Here is a 24756-nt window from a genome sequence, read left to right on the forward strand (position 1 = left end):
GTCAACCTATATCCTGGAAATGGAGTGGCAACTCTGAGAGTTAATCTGGTAGGTGAGGTCAGAGATTAGAAGATAGCACTCTCTAGCTGTGTTTACCTAGAGCAGCTGAGAAGAAACTGTATCAGGAGGACCAACATTGTCTTTCTCAAAGAGAATGAGGATCAGGCAGGGGACGGAGCAGTGGCTGTAATTGGAGATGGTAGCCACAACACTTAAAAGACTCCTTGTATGTTTCTACACTGTCTCCAGCCTTTGAAAATATTTGCAGTAGCTAAATGCTTTCTATGCTTTGGAACTCAGTTCAGTAGTAAACACTTTTAACACTCCTTCCAGCTTGAGATCTGAGAAAGAGGTTTTTTTGTTTGTTTGTTTGTTTGTTTGTTTAGCAGTCATCATGGGTGCTTTTACCCACTTGTTGATAGTATCAGTCTGTCTGCCACATTCCAATGTTTTTGTGAAATGGATGAGTTAATATACAAATAAAAAGATATACTTTCTGATTAATTAGTCACTTTAAAAATTGGACCCCCGCTTTTTGAAAAGATTACTCTAACCAACATGGGCCTGGGAAATGGCTGAGTGGGTGACGTGCTTGCTACGTGGTCCTGAGATTTGAGTGAGGATCCCCAGCACCTATGTTAAAATCTGGGCATGGCAGAACGCACTGACTCTAGCACTCTAGCTCTGACTGGGGCAGAGATGAGTGGATCTAGGGGCTCATTCAATTTGTCAGGGGGAAGATGGTTCACACCAGGTCCAGTGAGACACTCTTATTGATCCCTCACTCGGAACACACTCACACACCATCTTCTACACACAAAGTCTCACCAACATAGAGATGACTACCATCTTTAAAAAAAAATTAAGGAAAACCTCAACCTTAACCGCAAGGTGGCAGGCATATTTACCTTTAGTGACCATGCTACCTCTCTTCTTTTTAAAATCTGTCTCTAGAGTCTAAACCTCCTGATCTCATACCCTTACTCAGGGGCTCCCAAGTGTAATTAGTTGCCTTCTGAACTTTTTGAGATCACCTTGTTAGTTAGATTTTTTTCTCTACTTTGACAATATACCTGTGTGTGTGGTTAAATAAGGGAGAAAAAGATTTACTGTGGATTTTGGTTTCAAAGACTTCAGTTCATGGTTGTTTGGGCTCCGATGTTGCAGAGTCTGTGTATGGTGAGTCAGACCATCACAGCAGAAGGGAAAGTCCCCTCCCCCCAAGCCCTGTAGCCAGAGAGCAGAGCATGATAGGAAAAGGTCAGAGCAAGACATTAACCCCAAGGATGTGCTTTCAGTGACCTACTCCCCAGAGAGCTAGGCCACAACCTCCTAAGGTGTCCTGGCTATCCCCTTCCTTCTCAAACAATGTCACCAGCTGGAGGCTAGTCCTTCAGCACAGGCGTCTGTGAGGGACCACTTTATATTTAGACTGTGACAGTCACCAAATAGCTCTCTGCAACCATTTTCCACACATCTCCTTGTTATCTATGGTTCCAGTGGCATTTGTCATGCTGTCCACATTTTATATTTGAGACCTTTCCTTGTTTTCTGCCTCTCTGACCATGATGTGCTCACGACTCAGGCATTTTTATATCTAGATCTGCTCTTTCTAAGGGCTTTAGGATATTTTTCATTTACTTGACTAATTTGCATTTAGAGCTTGCCATACAAAGAACAGAACTCTAGATTAGCCACTGCAGATCTCTAACAATCTGTATCCTCCACTTCAGCAACCATCACCCTCGATAATCACAGTATAAACACTCCAACTCATCTCCTTGTCTGCACGTCTCATTCATTCTTTCAAGGATTCCAATTGCTTTTATAATAAAATTTCAACCACTTCTCTTAAATTAGCCAGTTATGCTAAAGATGACGTGAAGTGGATGGGAGAGTATTGAAACAGAGATGGTAAGGGGGAAGGCACAGCCAATAGGGTCAAACCAATAGGGACTATAGAAAAATGTGAGTTAAAACTGAGCTGATGTTAGTGTATCAAGATGCATGTCCAGGAGTTAGGCAAGAGAGGCCTGGACCTGAACTGGGTAAAAATCTCCATCAGAGAGTAGGTGATAGTGTCTGTGCAGTGAAAGTGAAAGGTCAAAAAGTCAGTTGACCTGGATACTTGTCAGGTTTGAAATTTAGGTCACTGGTATCCAGTCTTCTCTTTAACCCAGGGCCAACCTTTTACTGATCCCTGCTGGGTTTTTAAAGATATTTCTGCTACACTGGCCTGGATTTTGCTGCTTGCAAGTTGGGAAAGTTAGAATTTTTTTAATGTTAGCAGCTAGAATGAGGAACTAGGGTAGGGGGAGGATGAAGTAGATACTGTCTGCCTCCATCTAGATCAGGTCACCAATACCTGGTTCCAAAAAGAAGAGTCCTTGACTCTTTCAAGTTTTCTCTTTGTGTTTAGACCTCTTAAAGGCCCTGTGTATTTTAACATGGCTCTGAGGAGGGGCCCATTCTTTGTAAGTCACCATTGTCTGCAGCAAAGACCTACTCTCACTTTTACAGAGAGGAATGGCTGGGAGTCACCTAACTCAGTGCTGTCCCCCTTCTGTGGCCAATGCTCCCCACTGGGAGCTTTGAATGTCTCTGTGGCTAAAGGAATGAGATGGGATGGTATAAATGAATGTGACACTGCAAATACCTCCCCCTTAAAAGTTTATGACTTGAGATCACATTTCCCTGAGTTCTGCCAAGTCACACAGTGATTTGTGATAACCCATTCTAGTGGATGACTTAGGAGAGCCTAAATGATATTTCAACAAAACTGCAGGAGAGTTAAGTCTGGAGAGATCCCATTGGGCCTCCATTCTGTATATTTGTTTATACCTCTCTCCCCCTTAGGGAAGTGGACCTGACTTTATCTGAGCTCTTTTCCTTTTAGATAGGCCTGCAATATCCTCCTTCATCTTCCTTTTTACATAGCTTTAGGATCCTCTAGAAAAATCACAGTGATGAAGAGAAGAAAGCATTTGTTCCATACTTACCTACATAGGGACTTAAAATAACAAGGGCACATAAGCAAGTGCAAATGATTTTAGTTTATAGAAGAGGAAACTGAAGGCTTTAGAGTTTAGCTGACATTTTTGAGGCTAGTCATGTGGTAGTATCGATATAATCTGTCTTACTCAGGGTTTCTATTCCTGCATGAACATCATAACCAGAAGCAAGGAAAGGGTTTATTCAGCTTACACTTCCAAGTTGCTGTTCATCACCAAAGGAAGTCAGGATTGGAACTCAAGCAGGTCAGGAAGCAGGAGCTGAGGCAGAGGCCATGGAGGGATGTTACTTACTGGCTTGCTTCCTTATAGATCCACCCACAAGAGGCCCTCCCTCCTTGATCACTAATTGAGAAAATGCCTTACAGCAGGCATTTTCTCAAGGGAAGCTACTTTCTCTGTGATAACTCTAGCTGTGTCAAGCTGACACACAAAACTAGCCAGTACATAATAATCCCATGTCTATAAAGTTCCAGAGGTCCTAGAAAGGGTTGTTGAGGACGGGGGGGGGCATTTTCTTTAGAGAAGAGGTCACATGAAGCCTGGCCTAGGGGTACTGTGTGTCCCTGTGACTCCAGGTCATCGGGGAGAAGATTCCAGTTCACTATAGTGAAAACATTTTCTGATGAAATGCATGCCTAACACGGCTGTACCACGTGTGGCAGCGGTGACAGGGAGGTTGGATACAGTATCTGAGACTTCCAGAGCCCTTACATTCTACAGTTCTGTTACATGTCACAACTCAGGCCCGCAACCATCTCCATGCAACTGAACAAACAGTTCTAATGGAAATTGATTTTCCCCCCAAATCTTGTATGTGGTTTCCATCACGATGAGATTACAGAATTATTCTTGTCACTGGTGTTCCCACCAGGCACTATGGAGTTTGTGAAGGATGCTGAGGGGTTTTAGATGATGAATTTAAAGTGTTTAGGGCTAAACCTAAAAATTCTGTTAACTCCAGACATGTTTCCAAGTTTGAGCTCCATTTTCTCCAGCATAATCACTTAGAGCTTGAATGTCTCAATTTGGTAGTGCAAGTATATGTGTGAACCTAAGTATGCTTAGCCTTTACCTAGAGAATGAAGTCTGCAGAATCTAACACACAGATCAGATGACAGAATGCAGACAAGGCGTCTGTTTAACTGCTGGGCATGTGGTACTTATTAAGTGATGCTACAGGTCACATGATTGTCCCATATCAATCCCTATGTTCACAGTTTACAACATGATTTTTAAGATTTATAGTGAGCTATGAAATTTTTTATGTTTAAGGAAATAAGCCATGGGCTCAGAATAGACAGGGACAAGGAGTGCTCCTGATGAGTGCTCCCTCTGTAGAGCCTAGTGATCTCCCACATGTATTACTTACCAAGGTATTACCCACCAAGGCTCCTGACTGAGTAGAAGGGGGCTCATCCTTTTCTTCCTGAGACTCCAGTCTCCTTGTTTGCAGTATAAGAAAGTTTAGAGTAAATGGGTTCACTATCCCCTTTTCATGTTTAATGGGGTTTAGAATAGCTCTAAATACAGAGTAGGTATCCTATGCAATGATCTGCATAGTAAAACCACTTTGGAGCAAGGCAAGTGTGGCACCTAAGGGTACAAAATTTAAGCCGGGAAAGAGGTTGGGGCCCACTCAAACGTGTACCTGAGAAAACATCTCAAATCCCCTTTCTAACTCTATTCCTTCATAGGGTGGGATTGTATGTGGATTAAGCAGTCAGCATCCCCAGAGATTTCTCTATTTTTAAACACCAGAATTGTGTACTATGATAGTTTTAATAAAAATTGGCTGGTACTTTGAATAGCTCCATTCAAAAAGACATTATTGAGAAAGGCTGCTATTCATTTGGTTATGTATTTTAGGCTTTTGGGGGGCAGGGAAGATCAGTAACGATATGTGCTTGTAGAAAATAGAAGTACCAAGAAAGGCAAGAGATGAAGTTACTTCCACAGCCAATAGACATACCAAGGAACTAATTTCCAATGATATGGCCATTATTTAAACAAGTGTCTTCCCCGAACAAACAAAGCAGACCAATGGAATTTTCACACTTACTTCTTTGGCTTAATTGTCTATTTGTTTCAAAATGAAAGCTAATTAAAAGATTATTTTCATATGCTTTAATCACACTACGACTAACTGTTGGAAAATTTGCAATTAATTGATGCAACAGTTGACATAAGAATGCATTTTTAAAAAATAACATCACTATTTGAATACACAGAGTGAAGCAATTAGTCCTTCATTAGTTCTGAGTTATTTCAAATACTTTGAAATACTAGTGTGTTTAATGTTTAATCATCATGGAAATGTATCTGGCAATGGTGCCAGCTCTAGCATCTTGAATTAAATATGGCCCATTGAGGGTGAATAGAAGTCAGGGAGAATGATGTCAGCCTTCTAACACCTGGCTGAGGGCAATCCTGTCTTCTACCAAGCACCTGCAGGGTGAAAGCTGATGTTCTTAAGGTGTCCATTCTGTCAAATGTAGTTACAGTTATAATTGAATAGAGCCTACCAAGGCGACCTGAGTGTAGAGGTCCCTATTAGAGTGGAGCTACAGAAGAAGGTGGGGGAGGGACTAGAAGTTGTACATAGTTTGGCAATTTTTTCATCCATAGGAGATGTATTTTAAGACCCCTCCAGTGGATACCTAAATCCATGTATAGTACTAAACCCCACATCACACACACACACACACACACACACACACACACACACACACACACACACACACACGTTCTGTGGAGCTCTGTGCAGTTTTGTCTCTGATTAACCTAAAAACTTTTAGCTTCTCACAATTGAAAGAAGTACTTTCCAATGTCTCTTGAGTGCATCTGGATTGCCACGAATCTCTATCCTTAAGCTTTGGTGCTATTGTTAAGAGTTACCTGAGCATATGCACTTTGGGAAGGAGAACCAATGCAACTATTACACACACAGGACAGAAGGATAACTTATGGTGGAGTATGATTTCATCATCTGACTGAGCAAGCATCCCTTAGTTTCTCCCATCATTCTTTCTTCTCTTCTGAAATGTTGGAGATATAACTCTAAGCTATGCATGTGGAGTACCACTGAGCTCCAGTCCTAGCTTTCATTATGCTAATTAGAACAGCATGCAATATAAAATTCATAGACTCTTTTTGCATGAAATTTATGTAATTACTGATTTTGATAACTGAAACTATGGGAAGGGAAAGAAACAACATGGATAAGTGGAGGGAGGGGCACTGTATTTAGACTGTGGGGATCATCACTCCAGGGAGAGGGATGCCATTGAAATCTAAGGCAGGTACACTGAAGTCGGGTGGGATAATGTTTCCTACAACAGTGGAGTTGGAAAAAAAACCCTACCTGACAGTAAGGCTTCAGAGGTATAAGACATCAAGAGACTCATTGGCAGGCAATGGCCATGGCTTTATTCCACAGCTGGAATCAAAAGAATCTGCTCAAATCTGTGGCAACATGCTCCTTCCCGGGAGCTTCCTTATGGTCATCAGACCCAAGTAACATCACAACTCTAGGTCATATTTCCCCTGGATCTGTGGGAAACACATCAAAAGGCTGTACGTTTCCATCCTCTGGAGAGATGCCCATGGACAATAAATAAGCTTTCATATCTAGGCTTTGTACTAAGTTCTGGGTTCTTTTCTGATTTACTTCTCATAGTAACCCTCTGAGGTAGGCATGAATGTGAGCCCCATTGGAAAGTTAAGGAAACTGAGGCATGGAGAGCATGATGGAAGCAGAGAAGGATAGAACCACAATTCTGGGGCAGCATAGGGATGTTCTTTACATTCCATCTATCCTATGGATCTCCTTCTCTGGAGAGCTGGTGGGGAGCAAAGAAAGATTTGTATGCAGAGAATAAGAAACACATTAATGAGTGGCATATAAAATCAAACCTATTGCCATGCTTTCCCTGTTGGCTTGTAGGGAAAATCAAGTCACACAAGGCATTCTCTCTTTGTATAGAGGAGAATATGGATCATATAAAGTAGAAGATCTGTTCCATCACACACACACACATGCACATACACAGACATACACACACTCACACACACATGCACACACACAGACACACACACACACACACACACACACATACACACAAACCTTGGCAACTGACTGAAGCAGTGTTAGAACTTAAGTATTTCTGACTCTGAATTCCTCATCATGGAATGTGGGTGTGTTTTTGTGAGTGTGCTGTGTGTGCAAACAGAAAGCAGCAGTTCTCTTGGGGCACTGTGCCATGTTGGAAGCTCCCTCTGCCTTATCAATCAAGACAGAGACTTAGGAGAAACAAACACAGCTTTCACAGGCCTGGGATGATGTCTTATTTTCTTACTGAAACCAACAAGGATTTTTAACACAGAATCAAAAACATCGAAGCCCAAGGCTGGGTTAATAGCAGTGATCCATATTCCAGACCACCCTGCAGATGTACTGGAAGGTCAGAGGTGAAGTTCTCAGACAGATGAGGGTGGTATCTCCCTAGGGAAGCTGGGAATGACAGGGCAGTGCCATTTCTAAAGCTTGCTGTTATTGTGAAGAATGAAAGGATGCCTCTTAGGTCTGTCTGTCTGTTTCTCACAACACAAGCCAAGGCACTATTGCTTTGGCAAGCTCACCCTCTGCTATAACCCCAGAGTAGGCGATAGTGTGGTTCCTCTCATAGGCAGTCTGGTGGGAGAAATGATCAAAGACCAACAGAAATACGATTCAATGGGTTGGTGGTAACTACAGTCATCAGGACCCCAAGCAGATGTGACTGAGGATGGAGTGAAGCTTCAGGTCTTAGCCTTTTCATGGAAGATGTGAGGGAAAACCATTAGAATCTCAGGAGCTATCTTTGGTATTTTTCTATTGCTGTGATAAACCACTATGACCAGAACAACTTATGGAAGAAAGCATTTATTTGGGGCTTATAGTTTCAGAGGTTTAGAGTCTATGACCATCATGTCAGGGAGCTTGACAGCCGTTCATCAGGTATGGTATTGGACTGAGAGCTTACATCTTGCTCTGTAAGCATGAGGGCAAGAGGGACACTAGCAATGGTATGAGTTTTTTGAAACTTCAAAACCAGCCCCACTGACACACCTCCTCCAACAAGGCTACACCCCTTTGATCTACTGGGATCAAAGGTTTAAAAATGAGCCAATGGGGGACATTTTCATTCAAATCACCACAGGATCCCTTTAAACCAAGGTCTGGAGGACAGGAATGAATTCTGTAGATTTAAAGACTGGAAAGAACTTTAGAAGACAGTGTAGAAATACTGGGGAGGACAGAGCAGAGCTCTTGAAACAGAATTGGGAAACTCTTGAAATCCTCTCTATCCATTGGGGTCTCATTCCTTTCCCCTAGGCAATTCATGAGGAGTAAACAGGGGATGAGAAAATTAGCATATCTCTCAGATGATAATCTGGATATGTTTGTAGTGTGACAAATGGTTAAGGAAATGAGATGAAGCAGCTTTTCCTACAGGAGTCATGTACATTGGGGTACACATAGGCACATGTATACACATGTATATTTGCTCATAGTCTCTCTCATTTCTTACAAAGAATGGAAGATATATATATATATATATACATATATATATTTACATTAACACAAATAAATGTAATAAAAACCTGATAGACTAAGTTCCTGATGGAGTTAGGATGAGGTCTAAGATCAGTAAGAATACAGACTCTGTAGTATGTTGAGTAACTCCAGAAATAGTCCCGGGGCTCCCTGAGGCCACAGCCAGAAAAAAACCAAATAGCAATTTACCAATCTACAGTGGACTTGTAATACATGCAGTCAAGCAGGGAATCAAGGATAAAAGAGGTATGCCACCATTCTGGATTTACCAAAAGGAACCCCTCCGAGAATGTTTAGGTGTTCAGCAACTTGTTCCTTATGGAGGCGGAGGTGTGATGTGGACCACCGGGACTCCATTAAAATCCTCTTCCTGACAGAATTACCAAGAGACTCAGAGCAAAGCAACTCAGCCCAGGTTTAAGATTTCCTGCCATCTGACTTTATTGCAGAAAAAAGGGTTTAAATGAAAGCTTTTGTTTTTTCAGGTATCAATCCTTAAGTGAAAAGATATTTATTTTAAAATATCCAAGGTCTGCATCTCTTCTGTACAAAAGAGAACTGGCCTTCTCTAGACTGTGGCATTGGCAGGGAATTTGTCTCTAAGGGAGCCTTTGACATCTCTAGGAACTCCAAGGCTCTGGGGAAGGGGATCTGAAAGGCTGCTGAGCAAAAAGAGTGATGAGCAGCACACCCTTCTGGCAGGGGTCTATAAATACCATTCTTCCTGCTGGGGCTTTGAGGTGGATGAGGAGGGTCGGAAGATGGCTCCCATGGATACTTGTGGGCAGACGTTCCAGATGACTTCTAAAATGCTGGCAAGCCATGAAGTATCAAAATCCCTGGGCTCACATAGGCTCCAATTTCAGACCTCAGAAAATCTTGCCTTGGAGAGTTCAAATCCCTGAGCCTGGAACCCAAGGCCCACATTCCCTCACTGAAGCCCTAGCAGGAAGTACATTCTCTCTGACAAAAGTCTTCTAGAATCATCAGGTTGCTCTAGACTAGAATTTCTCATGACCCCTTTTGGGAAAATCAAACAACTTAGAGAAGTCATCTAAGGCCATCAGAAAACATAGATATTTACATCATGATTCATAAAAGCAGCAAAATTACAGTTACAACGTAGCAATGAAAATAATTTTATGTCTGGGGGTTCAGCACAACATGAGGAACTTTATTAAAGATTCGCAGGATTAGGGAGGTTGAAAACCACTATTCTAGATCCTTTTAACTATTTCCCGCTCTGTCTTTAAGCTGCGATGCTGAAATGTGCTTGCTCTCTCTCTCTCTCTCTCTCTCTCTCTCTCTCTCTCTCTCTCTCTCTGTGTGTGTGTGTGTGTGTGTGTGTGTGTGTGTTTATCTGGTGTTGCTGGGGGAAGATATGTGGATAACTGTTATGACTAGGCATCTACCTGTGAGCACTGTCTCTCCCTCAGCTGTCCTTTTTCACCTGAAATAGCTCTGTTGTACTTCAGTCTCAGATGAGTTCTCTGGCAGCAATGATAAAGTACTCGGCTTAGAGAATCAAGTCACTGGCTGAACCTCATGATGCTCAAAGTTTCTCCTGGGGATGCAACGGCCTGTGCCTAGAATAGCTATGTGGCTGCTCCATCCCCAGGCAGAGGTGACTGGTGAGAGATTCCCAGAGGGACAAAGAGGGTGGTTGCTCCTAGAAATTTCCTATTGGGTGGGGAGCCAGCCTACTCACATGTTTAGCTTCCTGTTGTAAAGAAGGGTTCAGTAGAAATGATACAGGCCTTACATGCATTGGAGCCCTGCTCTCTGTCCTTTCTGATCTTCTCTGTGTAGCAGACACAAATCTACACAGACACCATCACTGGGTTCTTTTCTTGCTGCCTTCAAACTGGTTCGGCCAATAGGGGACTACAAGAAGATTTTACACAAGGGTCAAAGAATATATTTAAATCACCCATTTCATTGATACTGAAAAACAGGGATGGCAAAGTAGGGGAAATAAAAGCTTAGATTTCTTTGGATCCACAGTTAGAGTAACACGATAGGTTTATATTTTCCAAAACCTACCTTAATACATGTATTTAATGTTTTAACTTTCCTTCTAGCCCACCATCCATTAGAGATAGTGGAAAGGAAAGGTTAATAGAGCAAAGGAGGGTGTGGACCTTTTTGGGAATAGTTCTCTGGGGTAAATCCAATCTGTGCTGTCAGGATTTCAGCAGTTCAGTTCACACAAATCAGCAGTAGTAGCTTGATCCACTCACAAACACCGTTTATGAATCAGCAACGGCAGTTTGAATGAGAGATTCTGTCAGTATGCCAGGAAGTGGCATGAAGCCACTGGAATATCACCAGAAGTTTTTTTTTTTTTTTTTTTTTTTTTGGTGAGTTTCTCTCTATGAAGTCATGACTAACGATGATCAGCAAAGAGTGGCAAGGCAAACCAATACTGTACAGTTTCATCAGTGAAGACCAGTGTCAGCAATGCCCAGTGAAGACCATCAAAGATTAGCATGGTGAACCAATACAACACAGCATCGTCCACTGTCTGTTGGATTATATATACCCTTTACAAACATCATATATTCTCTCAAGTGTCTGCTCTAGCAAACTGTCACATGCTCTTTTTCCAGGAAGCTTCCAGAAAAACGCCACATATCTGTTCTCAGCAAAGCATACTCCCATGTGTCTGCTTCAGCAAACACATCCTCTCTTAAGACAGTTTTCAGAAAAACATCATAAGACACAACTGTGTATTCAAAGAAACCAGAAATTTCCACTTCATAACATGCTTAATTGGCACACTTCATAATTTAGTGAAGGGTCACAGACATACAGGTACTGTGTCAGAATAGCCTTGGTTGATTTTGTTTCTGAAGTAATCAGTATCATCAGTGCATGGTTAGCACTCATCTCTCATAATCAACTCTTTCTTAGAATGCCTTTTGGGTGGAATATCCTTGACAGGCTCCTTTTTCTGTCTCCTTTTAGCTTTTGTTAGCTTCCTTGCTTCAGAAAGGTTGGTATAAGAGGTATGAAGCTCTGCTGTTACAAATTCCTAGACTGTCCTATCCAATTAGTGAGCTTTGCCTGCACTCCCCGACACTGCATCTTCAAAATGAAACTCTCTTTGAATCCCTCCCATCTTTTGGCACACTGCATGTCTTTATTGGTACTCAGACTGCTTCAAGAAGGAACATGTTAATTCCTTAAATAGGATAACAGCTTTTTGAAATTTGAGTCTTAAAGAAAATGGGGATATGAATGGGAGATCTTAGAGGCAGGTCAGCTTGGAGTCTGGATTTAGAACATAATCAACAGGATCTCATTTATGTTTCCAAATGGCTCCAGAGGAAGGCATGTTCCATCCAAGACCAGCAGGGCTTGTGGAGGACAACTGAGAACATTATTCTCATGTTCCTTTTGACAGAGAAAAGACACTATTATTCAGCTAACATTCAATGTCTCAAAATTGCCCATAATTCCATAGTTCTTCTTGTCAAAGACCTACTCTAAAGCCTAAACAGGAAGCTAGACTAGTGGATGAGGAAAGTTTTATAAAACAATGGAGGATATGTCTGAGAGCCTAGGAAGAGAAGGAATGACTCAGGCAAGTCTTGCTCAGAGCTAAGTTGTGTTAAGCAGTCAAGCCATGAAAAACTACATGTGAAGACTAATCTTGGTAGTCAACTACATTTGGAAGTAACTAAAACTCAAGGAACTAAGTGAATCTGTGAGGGATTTTTCTTGGTTGGATTATTTGAAGTGGGAGACCTACTCTAAATTTGGACCATCTGAGGTCAGAAGATTCACCTTAAATTTGGCCCACATACAAGGACATAGAAGGAAGCTTGTTGTGTCTGTCTGATTGTCTTTCCTTTAACTGGCAAATTCATCTCTCCTGAGGCAATCCTTCACTGTGTTGGAACCTACTTCTTTGGGATTCTAACAGAGACTGAAAACTGGCAGCTGACTAGGACATCCCTGGGAAGCCAGCATCCAAACTAAGAATGGACTGAAGACCTACTAGATCCTGAGCCTTTCCCACGGGAGACATCCCTCTGACATCCCCCACCATGTGTGTGAGTAGTTTTACTCTATCAGCTCAGTTCCTTAGAGGATTCTAACTAATACACCAGTATTTTGAATCCCTGAAAAATCCTTATTAAGAAGCCATACAACCTTTCAGAGCCCACACTTTCTCAGCCATTGACTGGGGATCATGATAGAATCTGTTGCAAAGGGCCTTAATGAGACTTAAAGTCACACACAAGTTTGGCATACTCACTTACTCATATTAGGCATTTGACAAATAGTGCTTATTGCTATTGTTGATAAACAAGAAGTGTTGTTGTTCAGGCATCTGGTAGAAGGGACAAATGAGCAGTAAGAATGGTATGGTGTGATGGGTATTTCTTGTCAATTGATTAGATTGAGTAAGTTCATTAGGTATGTCTTTGAGGTCATTTCCAGAAAAGACTAACTAAGGCATGAAGTCCCAGGCTTGAAGGGAGCAGCCCAACCCCATAGGATGGGATCTGGGCTGAATATGAATGTTGAATACCTTTTCTCCCCTCAAAATCATCCCCTTGATTTTTATCAGCCCAAAAGACAGGGTGACTCTCACAGAATTGCTAATATCATTTTGTGGGGCATCTTATGAAACGATGCCCATAAATCACAACAAATTCATTCTTGGGAGAGAAATAACAAAGGTTGATTTTGCTCTGGTTTAGAAACATCCCCAGAGTCACATAACTCGTGGGAGGTAGAAGCAGGATTAATTAAGATGCTGCCTTTTCTGGCCTCCAACTTTATATGTTCTTCTATTTATCACACTCTTTCAGCCACTGCTTCATTGAAATTAAGAACCATGCTTCTAAACAGAGCCACTTGCTTCTCACACTCTTACTTCTTTGCTTTAAGAAACCCTATTTTTGTGGCTAGCTCAAACATTGCCGCTTGTTAAAAAAAATGCCAAGGGACAAGGAAACAGGGTCTCAAATGTTTTATCTGGAAAAACAAACTCACATGCAGACAAACAAGGGGACAATTAGTTTTTGTTTGGTCTGAAGCCAGAAGGGTATTTGTGTCATGAAAGGAGAAGTCTGTAGAATTTAAGAGGATTATTGTAGGGTGAGAAAATCCATTTGGTGGGTTCTGGGCAGTACATATAAGAAAAACAGTAAGAAAAACAGAAGGGCAAAACATGCATATATATATACACATACATATACATGTATGTATATTTTTCATACCAAAAAATAATTAAAATTAAATCATATATGTTCACATCCACATTTACTGAGACTCTGTTCTTAGTAGCAAGAAAATGGAGCCAGCTTAGATGTCTATCAATGAATGAATGGACAAAGAAAATGTAGTCCATACACACAATGTAATTTTATTCAGCCATAAAGAAAAATGAAATCATGAATTTTCAGAAAAATAGATATGGAAATTATTACATTAAGTGAAATAACCTAGACCCAGAGAGACAAACACCTCATATGAATATGTGAATCTCAGATTTTAATTTTCATACTGAATAAAGATTGAGGGGTGGGTATAGGTTCTGAAACAGAAAGGTTAGGATGAAAGGAGAAAATGAAGTCTTAAGGAAGGGGAGGGGGAAGCGAAGGTAGCAGAATACATCTGACATGGAAGAGGGATGAGTCTGCTAAGAAAAGGAGAGGTACAGGTCAGGGAGGCAGAGTGAGTACTGGAAAAGGAGCAATGAAAGCAAAGCATGAATGAGAATATGATAATGAAATCTGATAATTTGCATCCAAATAAAAACAAGAAAGAATTCATAAGTCAAAGAAAATAAATAAAACCATATAAAAATACAATGTAGGAATAGCCTAGTAGCTGGAATTGCACTACTATCCTCAAAGATGATCGTGTCCTTTGCAAATCACCATTAACTCTGAGCCACACCCTGTCATAGGCACTCCATTTACCTGCTCTCATTTAAACCTCGAGGATCTACAAAGTACATACTGTTAGTTATATTTAAAATGTTTTTCATACAAATATTTTGGTCATATTCTTTCCCCTCTCCACCTACTCCCAAATTTTCTTCCCTCCTCCTCTATAAAACATCACATTCTTTTTATCAAAAACAAAAGCAAAACACCAAAAAAACCTACACACACACACACACACACACACACACACACACACACACACACACACACACACACACACAGAATCTCCCCAAACAACTCAAAACACGTTGTCCATTTTGTGGTGGCCAACTGTTTCTCAGCATGTGGCCTGCTCTGGGCAAAGAGCTTCTTGGACAGAGGTTGGACTCTGTGTCCATTTCCCTTTCTCTGATCTGGGATCTTTTTCTGGTTTTGTGAGTACACCTGTGCTTCATCCCCACTGACACTGTCCCTTGGAGTTACCCAGCACCTCTGGCTCATACTGTTCTTCTACCTACACTCCCACAGGGATCTCAGAGCCACAAAGGAAGAGCTTTAATGAAGACATCCTATCTAGAGCTGTGTCTTTTGCTTTCTGCATGTTTCCAGTTGTGAGTTTCTGTGATAATTGCCATCTATTACAAGAAAAAGCTGTGATGTAGTTTAGTGATGTACTAATCTAGGAGTATAGAAATATGTATTTAGATGCCCTGGCAACGGGTAAAGAAGCACCTTGTTGGTGTTGTTCTTCTATCAGTTAGGGCCGACCAGATGGCAGTCTTTTCATCCTAGCTTGGTGAAAGCTGTCTGATGCCTAGGACTCATAAAAATCGAATCAAATCCAGGCAGAGCAGCCCTGGAGGAGGAAGACAGACAGAGACCTGTAGACCGCCATTCCACCTACAGACCTGTACTCTAGTTCACAGCACAAATGGACTATAGACACCCATTTGCTATGGAGGGTGTCACCCAGGGGCTGCTAGCTGTACTCCCAGTCTGCAGGGGGAGAGCCACCACAATGTGCAACTATGTGGTAGTTAGATGGGAGAGAAAGAGAAGTGGAGCAGCTTAGGCATTATGAAGAGAGATGAAACTGAGACTGGAGGCTGGAGAGGAGTAACCTATTGTGAGTGACCAGCCCTGCCACCGGAGGGCAAGAGTGCAGAGGGAGCTATCCCTGCCATTTAACTGGCATGATGTGGTATGGCTACTGGGGTGAAATGCTGCCCCCTTCAGACACACAGACAGACAGAGGGGAGAGGGAGGAAGAGAGGGAGGGAGAGAGGGAGAGTGAACTCTAGCCCTACTCCCTCATTAGCACTCAGTAGAGTGGAACCTGCACATTGCCTGGGCAAGGCAGTGAAGCTGGTTCAGGAGGTGTGGGTGTGGGTGAGCTAGCTCTGAGGGCATGATAGTGGGAGAGTTGACCCTGACTTCTGTAGTTGGTGGCATTGCATGGCTTAGCACAGCACTGAAAAGCTTGCCATGGTGGGTGGTGCAGGTAAGGAAGAGCTCCCATGCTGACCAGCTCTGAGTTGACCTATCCACAAATCTATATTACTGTCAAACAGCTGGGATACAAGAAGGGTCCAGTCCTGCTGATCCAGGGCTGCAGGATCTCCATGACACAGGGCAGTAACGTGATGACCCGGAGGAGTCCCGGTGAAAGGAGTCTGGTATCACAGAAGCCAGAGATCTCAGTGCAGACTGATGACTCTTTGCAATGAACACTTGCAAGTGAAGATGTATGGGCAGTAGGATATACTGTGATATACTACAGCTTCTGCACTGAGATTATTTTTATGCTTTTATTGGTGTTTGTTCATTCGTTTGTGTGTGTTTTCTTTTGCAGGGAGGGCAAAAGGTGGATATAAGGAGACAGGGAGATGTGTGTGATTGGGATGCATGATGTGATACTCCCAAGAGATCAATAGAAAGTTATAAAGAAAAGAGGCATTCTTAGGAGTAGTTTTATTGCTATGCTCATTTTGCAGAATGATTGTAGTAGGTTTCCCCCTAGGGCCTGTGATCTACCTAGTTTTAGGATCTTGACCTCATTAACAGTGTCAGTTATGGGCGCCATCTCATGGACTGAGTCTTGACTTGGATCAAAAGGCAGTTGTTCACTCTCCTAACATTTATGTCACTATTGTATCCATGGGTATATTTTCCAGGTAGGTCACTATTGTAGCTTAATGTATTTGTAGCTGGATAAAATTGATCATTATTTTTCTATTTGGATGGTTAATGGAATGGCATTAGGGCAAAATAACTTAAGGAGAAAATGAAGAGTATAAAAAGAATGTGGAATCTGAGCCTTAGTCTGAGTCATTGTTCTCATTTCTGCCTCCTATAAAATCTCTTAGGAGTCTAGATATGCCCCATAAACCTAGGTGATGGATAGGAAGCATGAATATCTAAGCATTGCAAAGGTTTGGTCCAAGTTTATAATTGGTTCTGGTCCAAAAATCAAATGCATTGTTTGTAAAATTCTCCTGAGACAGCAAGACAGCATAATTCCAATGGAAATATGGCCACTATTGCCTATGTTAGAATTGATATCTTCTGAGTCATGGTTTTCCTTAGGTGACATGTGGATATTTTAATTCTCTTCCCTGCCCCTTATACCCAGTAAAACCTGGCCTGAATACAAACATGCTGATCTACTGACCAACTTGATTGATTGATTAATTGATATATTTGGAGCTTTATGGCTAAGAGCTTTCGACTTCTGTTGGGAATTGATTTTAAACTCTGTAGGTTAAAAACAAAATCTATCAACTCCTTTATAGGGAATGGTGATGAGACTCAATCTCATTAAAGAGAAACTGACAATTTATCATCCTTCAATATCTCAAGGTTCATTTTGTGTGTGTGTGTGTGTGTGTGTGTGTGTGTGTGTGCCACACACACACATACACACACGCCCATGTATATTCTTGCCAGGATCTCAATTTCTTATTCAATATCTAATTTATTTAAAGTTTGAAGTTTTATTGATGGAGGAGCAACTATAATTTTTATGTCCAATTTTCTGAAGAGATAAGGAAAAAAAAGAGCTCACAGAGACAGACAGGCATGGTGGAAATAAAGGATTTTGCCTACTTAAAGAATCACTTTCTTTAAACCTTGGCTATGATGATTTTCTTCACAACCTAACTTCTTTATCTTTTTCTCTTTTCAGGAGATGAAGAGTTAAACTCTTGCAATGTAGCCCTAGGTCACCTGTACCTGGAGTGCATGATCTTCCTGCCTTTGCTTCTGGAGTTCTGAAATGACAAGTGTACACTACCACATCTGCTCTGGACTCCATTGCTTATGGTCTTTTTGTTTCTAACAAAAGGTTCTTTTGACTGCACAGTCAACTTTGTTTTTGAAACCCTTTCCTTCTGATAAATACTCACATTGTGTTTACCAAAACTTATCATTTAATGCATTTCACAAGCTAATTAAACTCTCAAGCAATAAATTGCACCCTCCGGCCAATGGGGGCATCTACCTTGTGTGGATTGTCCAGGACCTTATCTTATAGGACACATTCCACCTGAGAGCTGAGTATCAAGGAAATGAGGCTGGTAAGGCTTACAAGTGAGTGCATGGGATTGACTGGGTGTATTCTATTTCCTGTTGTGACAATGATGGGCTCTTAGTGGGGCATGGGATCTTAAGTATAGTCAGACAGAATAATTCTTGAAATAAATCACATTTCTGCCCAGTTTATGGAGGCCCCCATTTTTTCCGGCACAGGAGGAGAGAGTCATAACAGATGAAGTAGGGAAGCAATCCACAGATGGGTACAGCCATATCCACACTGAGGTGCTCCTCATTTACGTGAATCCATGAATTTCTTCTTCTCTAAACACCTTCTTACCATTTATTGTCAAGAGCTTCCACCAGTACAGGTAAGTTTATTTTCTCCACTTTACACTGAGGCGAAGCTCAGCGAGGTTGTACTTGAAGATTACAAAATGATAATTGTCACAGCAGGCTCAGAGCCAGAACCAAGTGATCAGTCACCACTGCCCCCCCCCCCCCCCGCACCCTACACCCGGGATGAGTCAGAGATCTTTCTGTTTTCCCATTATTCCCTTGAGTTACTTTATAACCATACTTGCTTATTTTTAATGTTTTCTAATTATAAAATTAATCCATACCCATTGTGGATGTTACAGAAAGGCATAAAGAAGACTATAAATTTACTCACGATCTTGCCACCTAGAGAAAATAAGTGTTGCAGTGGTGTGCTATTTTCTCTCCAGGCGTCAGAAGCCTAAATGTTCACTGAACTCATCTGCTTTCTTAATGAATAGATAAAATTGGCACAACAGCCTTTTCCTTGAGTCTCATCAGTCCATTGTCCTGGAACCGAGTGCAAACTCTGTCCCGTACTGGATGTGAGGTTGTTTTGGCAGTTATTTAAGCAACTCCAGTCCTTTGTTGATCTATCCTTTGGAGTTCATAATCTTCAGAAAGTTTATTTGAAAATCTAATAAAATCATCAAATAATTTGAAAAATACACCATTTGACCCCGAGGGAGTATAACAGTAATGCTTTGTGAACTTGCTTCCATTTCTAGTCACAAAACATTCTAAAAATCCTATATGGAATCAGAAGATACAAATGGGATAAGTAAATGATTTTCTTTAAACTCAAAGCCATCCACAATCCATACATTGCTGAAGATGGACTCTAGGACACAGGGGCATTATTTAGAAACCATGATTATGATTTAAAAAAAAAACCCAATATTTAGACAAATTCTAAATGGCTTCCGTCTTAGAAAGTATTCAAACTCTGCAGACCCTGAGCAAGAGATGGAGTAGGCTAAGAGGGGAAGAAACAACAACAACCAACAACCTCCCCAAAGAAAAACAAAAACGCAGCACAAAATAAAACAAAACAAAACTGTGCTTCATTGTTCCTGAACACTAAAGGGAAGTGGAGCATGAGCAGCACCTGTGTAAGAGGAAGGTATTGGGGGTCTGCTGAGCAGGTAGCTCAAACAATGGGCTGTTTGCCTTGTAAGCACAAGGACCTGAGTCCAATCCTTTGAACTGAGGCACAAAAGCCAGGCATGACAATCCTAGGGTTGGATAGGTAGAGAGAGGAAGATCCCTGGGGCTCACTGGCCAGCCACTTTGGTGAGGGACCCCATCTTTTTTTTTAAATTTACTTTACTTGTTTTTTTTAAATGTATTCACTTTATATTTGGCTCTCTCTACTCCTCCAGGTCACCTCCCCCAACCCCCCCCCAACAATCCTTCCTCCACCTACCCTCCCCTTCTCCTCTGAACCAGTGGGGGCCCCTGAATATTCCCCCATACCCTGACACTTCAAGTCTCTGCAAGGTTAGGTGCTTCCTCTCCCACTGAATCCAGACAAAGCAACCCAGCTAGTAGAACATATCCCACCTATAGGCAACAGCTTTTGGGAAAGCTCAGTTCCAGTTGTTTAGGTCCCACATGAGGGTTAATCTGTACACCTGCTACGGAGGGGCCTAGGTCCAGCTGGTTTATGTTCTTTGGTTGGTGGTTTAGACTCTGAGAGCCCCCCAGAGTCCAGGTTTGTTGACTCTGTTAGTTTTCCTATGGAGTTCCTTTCCTGTCGGGCCCACAATCCTTCCTCCTGTTCTTCCATAAGAGCCCTCAAGCTCCATCTGGCTCTGGAAGAATGATGCCTGAGCTTGTCCTCTATCCTCCACATACATATTCACATGTGCAGCCCCTCATCACATTTACACATAAAAGAAGGTAGGGTGCTGGTACTAGACTTGGCTATAGCTGAGTCCACACAAGTTCTTTCCATGTTATCCCTTCTGACTTGTTCTAATTGTTCTGTAGATGGGAATGGATCCATTCAAGTGGTTATATTTCCCCTGGAGATTTTGGGAATTGACATGGTAGGATGTAAATAGTATGCTCCTCAGGGAAGATTGCCCATTAAAGAATATAAAGAAAGGTGTAGAAATGTTTGTAACCAAACCTTGAAGGACTTAGAGGCGAATGATGAAATTGAGAGAATTTTCAAGAAGCATTAGTGGTGAGCAAGCATAGGGAATATCGTATTACCTTGGACTTCACTTGGACTATCTCCACATACTCTTGTAATGGTGTTCTTGCTAACCTGAGGCCATTACCTACATGTGCTATACATGTCCACCCCTCTCCTAATAATTAACATAGCATCCAAAACCCTCCACCTGCATGGAGCTGTGTGTGGGTACCACTAAAAATAACAAAATACACTTTTATTCTTCAAATAAACATCAATAACTCCCTTTTCATTGACAGTTTTTATCCAAATTGATTTTAGGATATATGTAGGCACTGAAATAAAGGGGTAAATCTAGTCTAGACTGGTTGAGGGTATATGCTTATAAATTGTCTCCTGTTACTTTTAAAGAAGAAAAAAATCCTTGTTTGCCACATACCTAATGCATAGTTAAAATAGGATGCATCCTAAGGAGCAATATGAACTGTAAAAAAATGGTTAGGTAACTCAAACTTGTCAGTCAGTAGAGAACCCTTGGTCTGTTGCAACTCTTGACAGTGTATTCTAATCTTTACTATCACTTTGTGTAGGCTTAGATTTTTCAAAACCTACTTTAATAAGGGCTCTCGATGTCTTCAACCTCTCTTCAAGCCCAACAACAAAATGTAAGGGAGAAAGATGGTTAATAGGACAAGGGGAATGTGGACCTGTTTAGAAGTAACTCTTTGGGGCAATTCCAATCTTTGCTGTCAGAAAAGCAGCAGTCCAGTCCAAATCATCAAGCACAAATCATTAGCAGCTTCTTTACGTAGAAACTACAAGGCTCCACCGCATTGGCACCAGTCTGTAGAAGTGGGAATCAGCAGCCAGGATACCACAAAAATCTTCCTGCGCATTTATCTCTATGAAGTCCCAAAAAGCAAAGATCAGTGAAGACCAGCAAAGTGCTGCAAGGTGAACCAATGCAAGAATAACCAATCTCTCACTGTGTATGGGATTCCATTTACCCTCTTTTCAAACATCACATACCCACTCAAGCACCTCCAGCAAAATATCGCATGCCCTCTCACATGTTCGTTTCAACAAAACATTTTCCCATAAAACAGCTTCCAGAAAAAATATCGCATGACTTCTGACAAGACAGCTTCCAAAGAAGAAAATCATGTGACATGACCAAGTTTCCAAAGAACCCAGAAATTTCCACTTCAACTTTTGCTTCTGACTGAAGTTGGCTTGCCTCTTTCAGTTTGAATAAGATGCAAAAAACCTGGAACCAACTGGTTCAACTACTAATCACCATTAGTAAATCCAGAGAGACAGAGGGAGAGTCCAGAGGCTTGTGCCAAAAAGCCAAGGGGTAGGTTATTTCAAAAAGGTAGTGGACCCTCCTCAAACATCTAAAGGCTCAGTTAAGTTGAGAACCACAACTGTCCATGGACTTTACTACCTGAGTGCAAGTTTCATGGGTCTCTGCAGTTGTGACAGTCAATAGAGTAAGGATCCACCTTTGGGAGGCAAGCAGGTGGCTCAGTTCAACAACTAATGAGCCAATGTTGTCTCGATTTCCAGGAGTCTGATCCTGAGTAGTTTATTTTAGGCATATTTAAGAACAGGAAAATTTTGCCAAAATGTTTCTTGGTGATAATTGGCTCAATCTTGTGTGCTCAGTAGAGCTTAAGACATGTTATATAACCAGAGCTCTATGTAAAGAATAAGTGACACCTTCAATGAAGATAGGTTCTATTTATTGACTACATGTGACACCTTCCATAAAGGTAGGTTCTATAGATCGACAAACTCATGATAAGGTTCTGGGAGAGGATCTTGTGTGGTCTTGGCCATATAGGTAGCAAAGGTCAACAGGCTATTAATTAAATTTGCTCCCAGCTTTCTGAGAGGATAATGGGTAATGAATCTCTACCTTTGAAGGAACATCCCTCCACCCCCTTTTAAAACATTCTTGGTTCTCCTAGTGTTTCTCTGTGAACACAAGAACCTCCATGCCTCCCACAAATTTTCCATGGCAGTATTGGGAGCAGAAGCTTGGTTAGATGTGGAGCAGGAAAATTGTGGATAGATGGAAAGAAAACATAGGGTAAGTGAAATAAAGCCCACCATGTTGCTCTTACTGTTTTCTAGTTGTACATTTTTATACCTGCCTTTCTGCTCACATACTAACTACTACTTCTTTAGGGAAGAGATTCCTGGCTACTGTATTCTCTCTTTTAAAAGTTCTCATAGCCCTGTGTCTTCCTTCTACTCAGTTATGGTTTGACTGTGAAATTGCCCTGGTCCTCATTTTTTAGTGCTATTTTGGGAGATGATGACCAGCCAATGAAGGCTCAGCATGTCTAGCCAGAAAGGTGGGGTCTAGGAGGACCTAGTTCTCCTTTAGAAGATCCATTCCTTCCCTCTTTTCCATTGCCAGTCTATCCAGGTACTTGGCAAGGGAGGTGGGGCTTAGCTGGAGGATGTAGGCCACTGAGGAAATATCCTTGAGGATATCCTATCTCTGGCCCTGTCCTGCTTCCTATCTGACATGAGGTGAGAGCTTCCTTTGCATCCCATTGCTATTGCAACCATGACTGAATCTTCTGAAGCTTTGATGGATTTGACTCTTAAGCCATTCTCTCACATAGTGGGTCACAGTGACAAAGGTTTACTAATAAGGTAACCTTAATCAACAAAGATTGAAATGTATCTATGTGTGTGATGATTTTGTCTATGTCATTCTTTATTCCTTGAAAAACGGGTGATACATATGAATTTTGTAAATGTAGCACTTTGAGATAGAAAATAGAGGAAGAGAAGGTGTGTGGCAGGGGAGAGTGTCACCATGTAGTGGGTGTTTAATGAGTTCCATTCAGTCCTTCAGTGGTGGTATTGGGTTTAACTTCGCCCTTAGCATATGTGCGAGAACTCTTGTAGCTGGTGAATTAGGGTTTTCCAATTAGAGAAGATGCTCTAATGAAAGCCTGCACCTGCCGATCAGGACGAGGGCTCAACACAGCTCTGCAAAGAGGTGAGGACTTGGTGGACCTAGCTTTCCTTCATGAGGGCCTTACTCCTTTCCTCTTGACATTCTAGATGGACACTGGAAGAGAAAAGAAAAGCATTTTGGGAGCCAGAACCCACACTTCTGAGATCACATGGGGAGACGGGCTGCTTACTAAAAATCTGGAGTGATTTCAATTTATTAATTTGGGCCCTGTAATTAAACAATCCTGTTCATTAGCATGTCTGCTTGTATGCCTTCCCTTTTCATGTTAGAGTTGAAGCTCAAAGTAATTATTTATATGATTTCTCAATTTGTTTTGGTTTCTGTTTTCCCAAAGTGATACTTTTGCAAAATTCATAGACAGCACTTGTTTTGCATGTCTGATTGTCAGCTCCTGACAGGAAAAAATGACTGCAAGAGCAAAATAGTAAGATGGAGTCTGCTCTGGACCTGGGGATGTTTGGTAATTCTGAGAATGTACTCCTTCTGAAGAATTAGCAAGGGGATTTACAAGCTTCATGTGTACGTGTACGTGTGTGTGTGTGTGTGTGTGTGTGTGTGTGTGTGTGTGTGTGTGTGTGTTGTAAATCTGGGAGCATTTAAGATTAGTGTTGAGCAATTATTAAGGTTTGTTTGGGTATTGCAATGGACAGCTATTTTGTTTGTTAGTATTATCCAAGAATAACAGAGTCTTCATCAAGAGGCAGATGGGGAGATAGATGGTTCAGTTTGAGGCTCCCCTTTTCCATACAGTAGATCATTTTTTTTGTGGTTGATAGAAAAAATTCCATCCAAGGGCATTTGCGGGACATATCTAAGGAACTGTCAATCAAGATAAGGCAAACTACTGTTCTTGTCTCTGCAACATTTACTACACTTTGCCATTCATAGGAGACAAAAGTCAAACCTTCAACACTCCAAACAGAACAGTAGCGGGAAAGAGAACATAGTGCCACATTGGTGACACTTATAACAGAGGATGCTTATGTATGTATGAGCTAGTGCTAAGGAAGTAGAGCTGAAGAGGAAAAATGAAAAAAAACAAAACAAAACAAAGGGAGGAAAGGACCATTTACAGTGTTTTGGAGGCAGTTTCTCTTTTGCAACAGTAGTGAGCTGACAGCTTTGATATCTAGCTTTTCTTTCCAGCTTATATTTTGTAGATATAAAAGTAAAGACTCAGTGATATACCTGGGAATATCTCCTAGATGTTATAAGCAGGACATCTATGCCATCTGTCTCCCCAAAGC

At 41.5% G+C, this 24756-nt stretch overlaps 1 long non-coding RNA gene across 1 annotated transcript in view; it reads left to right on the plus strand.

The window, feature by feature from the left end:
• LOC147998771 (uncharacterized) overlaps positions 1 to 23741 on the plus strand; it is a 47206-nt gene extending 23465 nt beyond the window's left edge. Inside the window, exons 5-9 of the long non-coding RNA XR_015643510.1 lie at positions 12493 to 12668; positions 17701 to 18091; positions 18264 to 18418; positions 22482 to 22603; positions 23596 to 23741. This is a non-coding gene — a long non-coding RNA (uncharacterized LOC147998771). The remainder of the gene's footprint in view (positions 1 to 12492; positions 12669 to 17700; positions 18092 to 18263; positions 18419 to 22481; positions 22604 to 23595) is intronic.
• The last annotated feature ends 1015 nt before the right edge of the window (positions 23742 to 24756 follow it).

This window comes from Rattus norvegicus, chromosome 19 (assembly GCF_021556685.1).
Source record: "Rattus norvegicus strain SHRSP/BbbUtx chromosome 19, alternate assembly SHRSP_T2T, whole genome shotgun sequence".
NCBI classification, from domain to species: domain Eukaryota; kingdom Metazoa; phylum Chordata; class Mammalia; order Rodentia; family Muridae; genus Rattus; species Rattus norvegicus.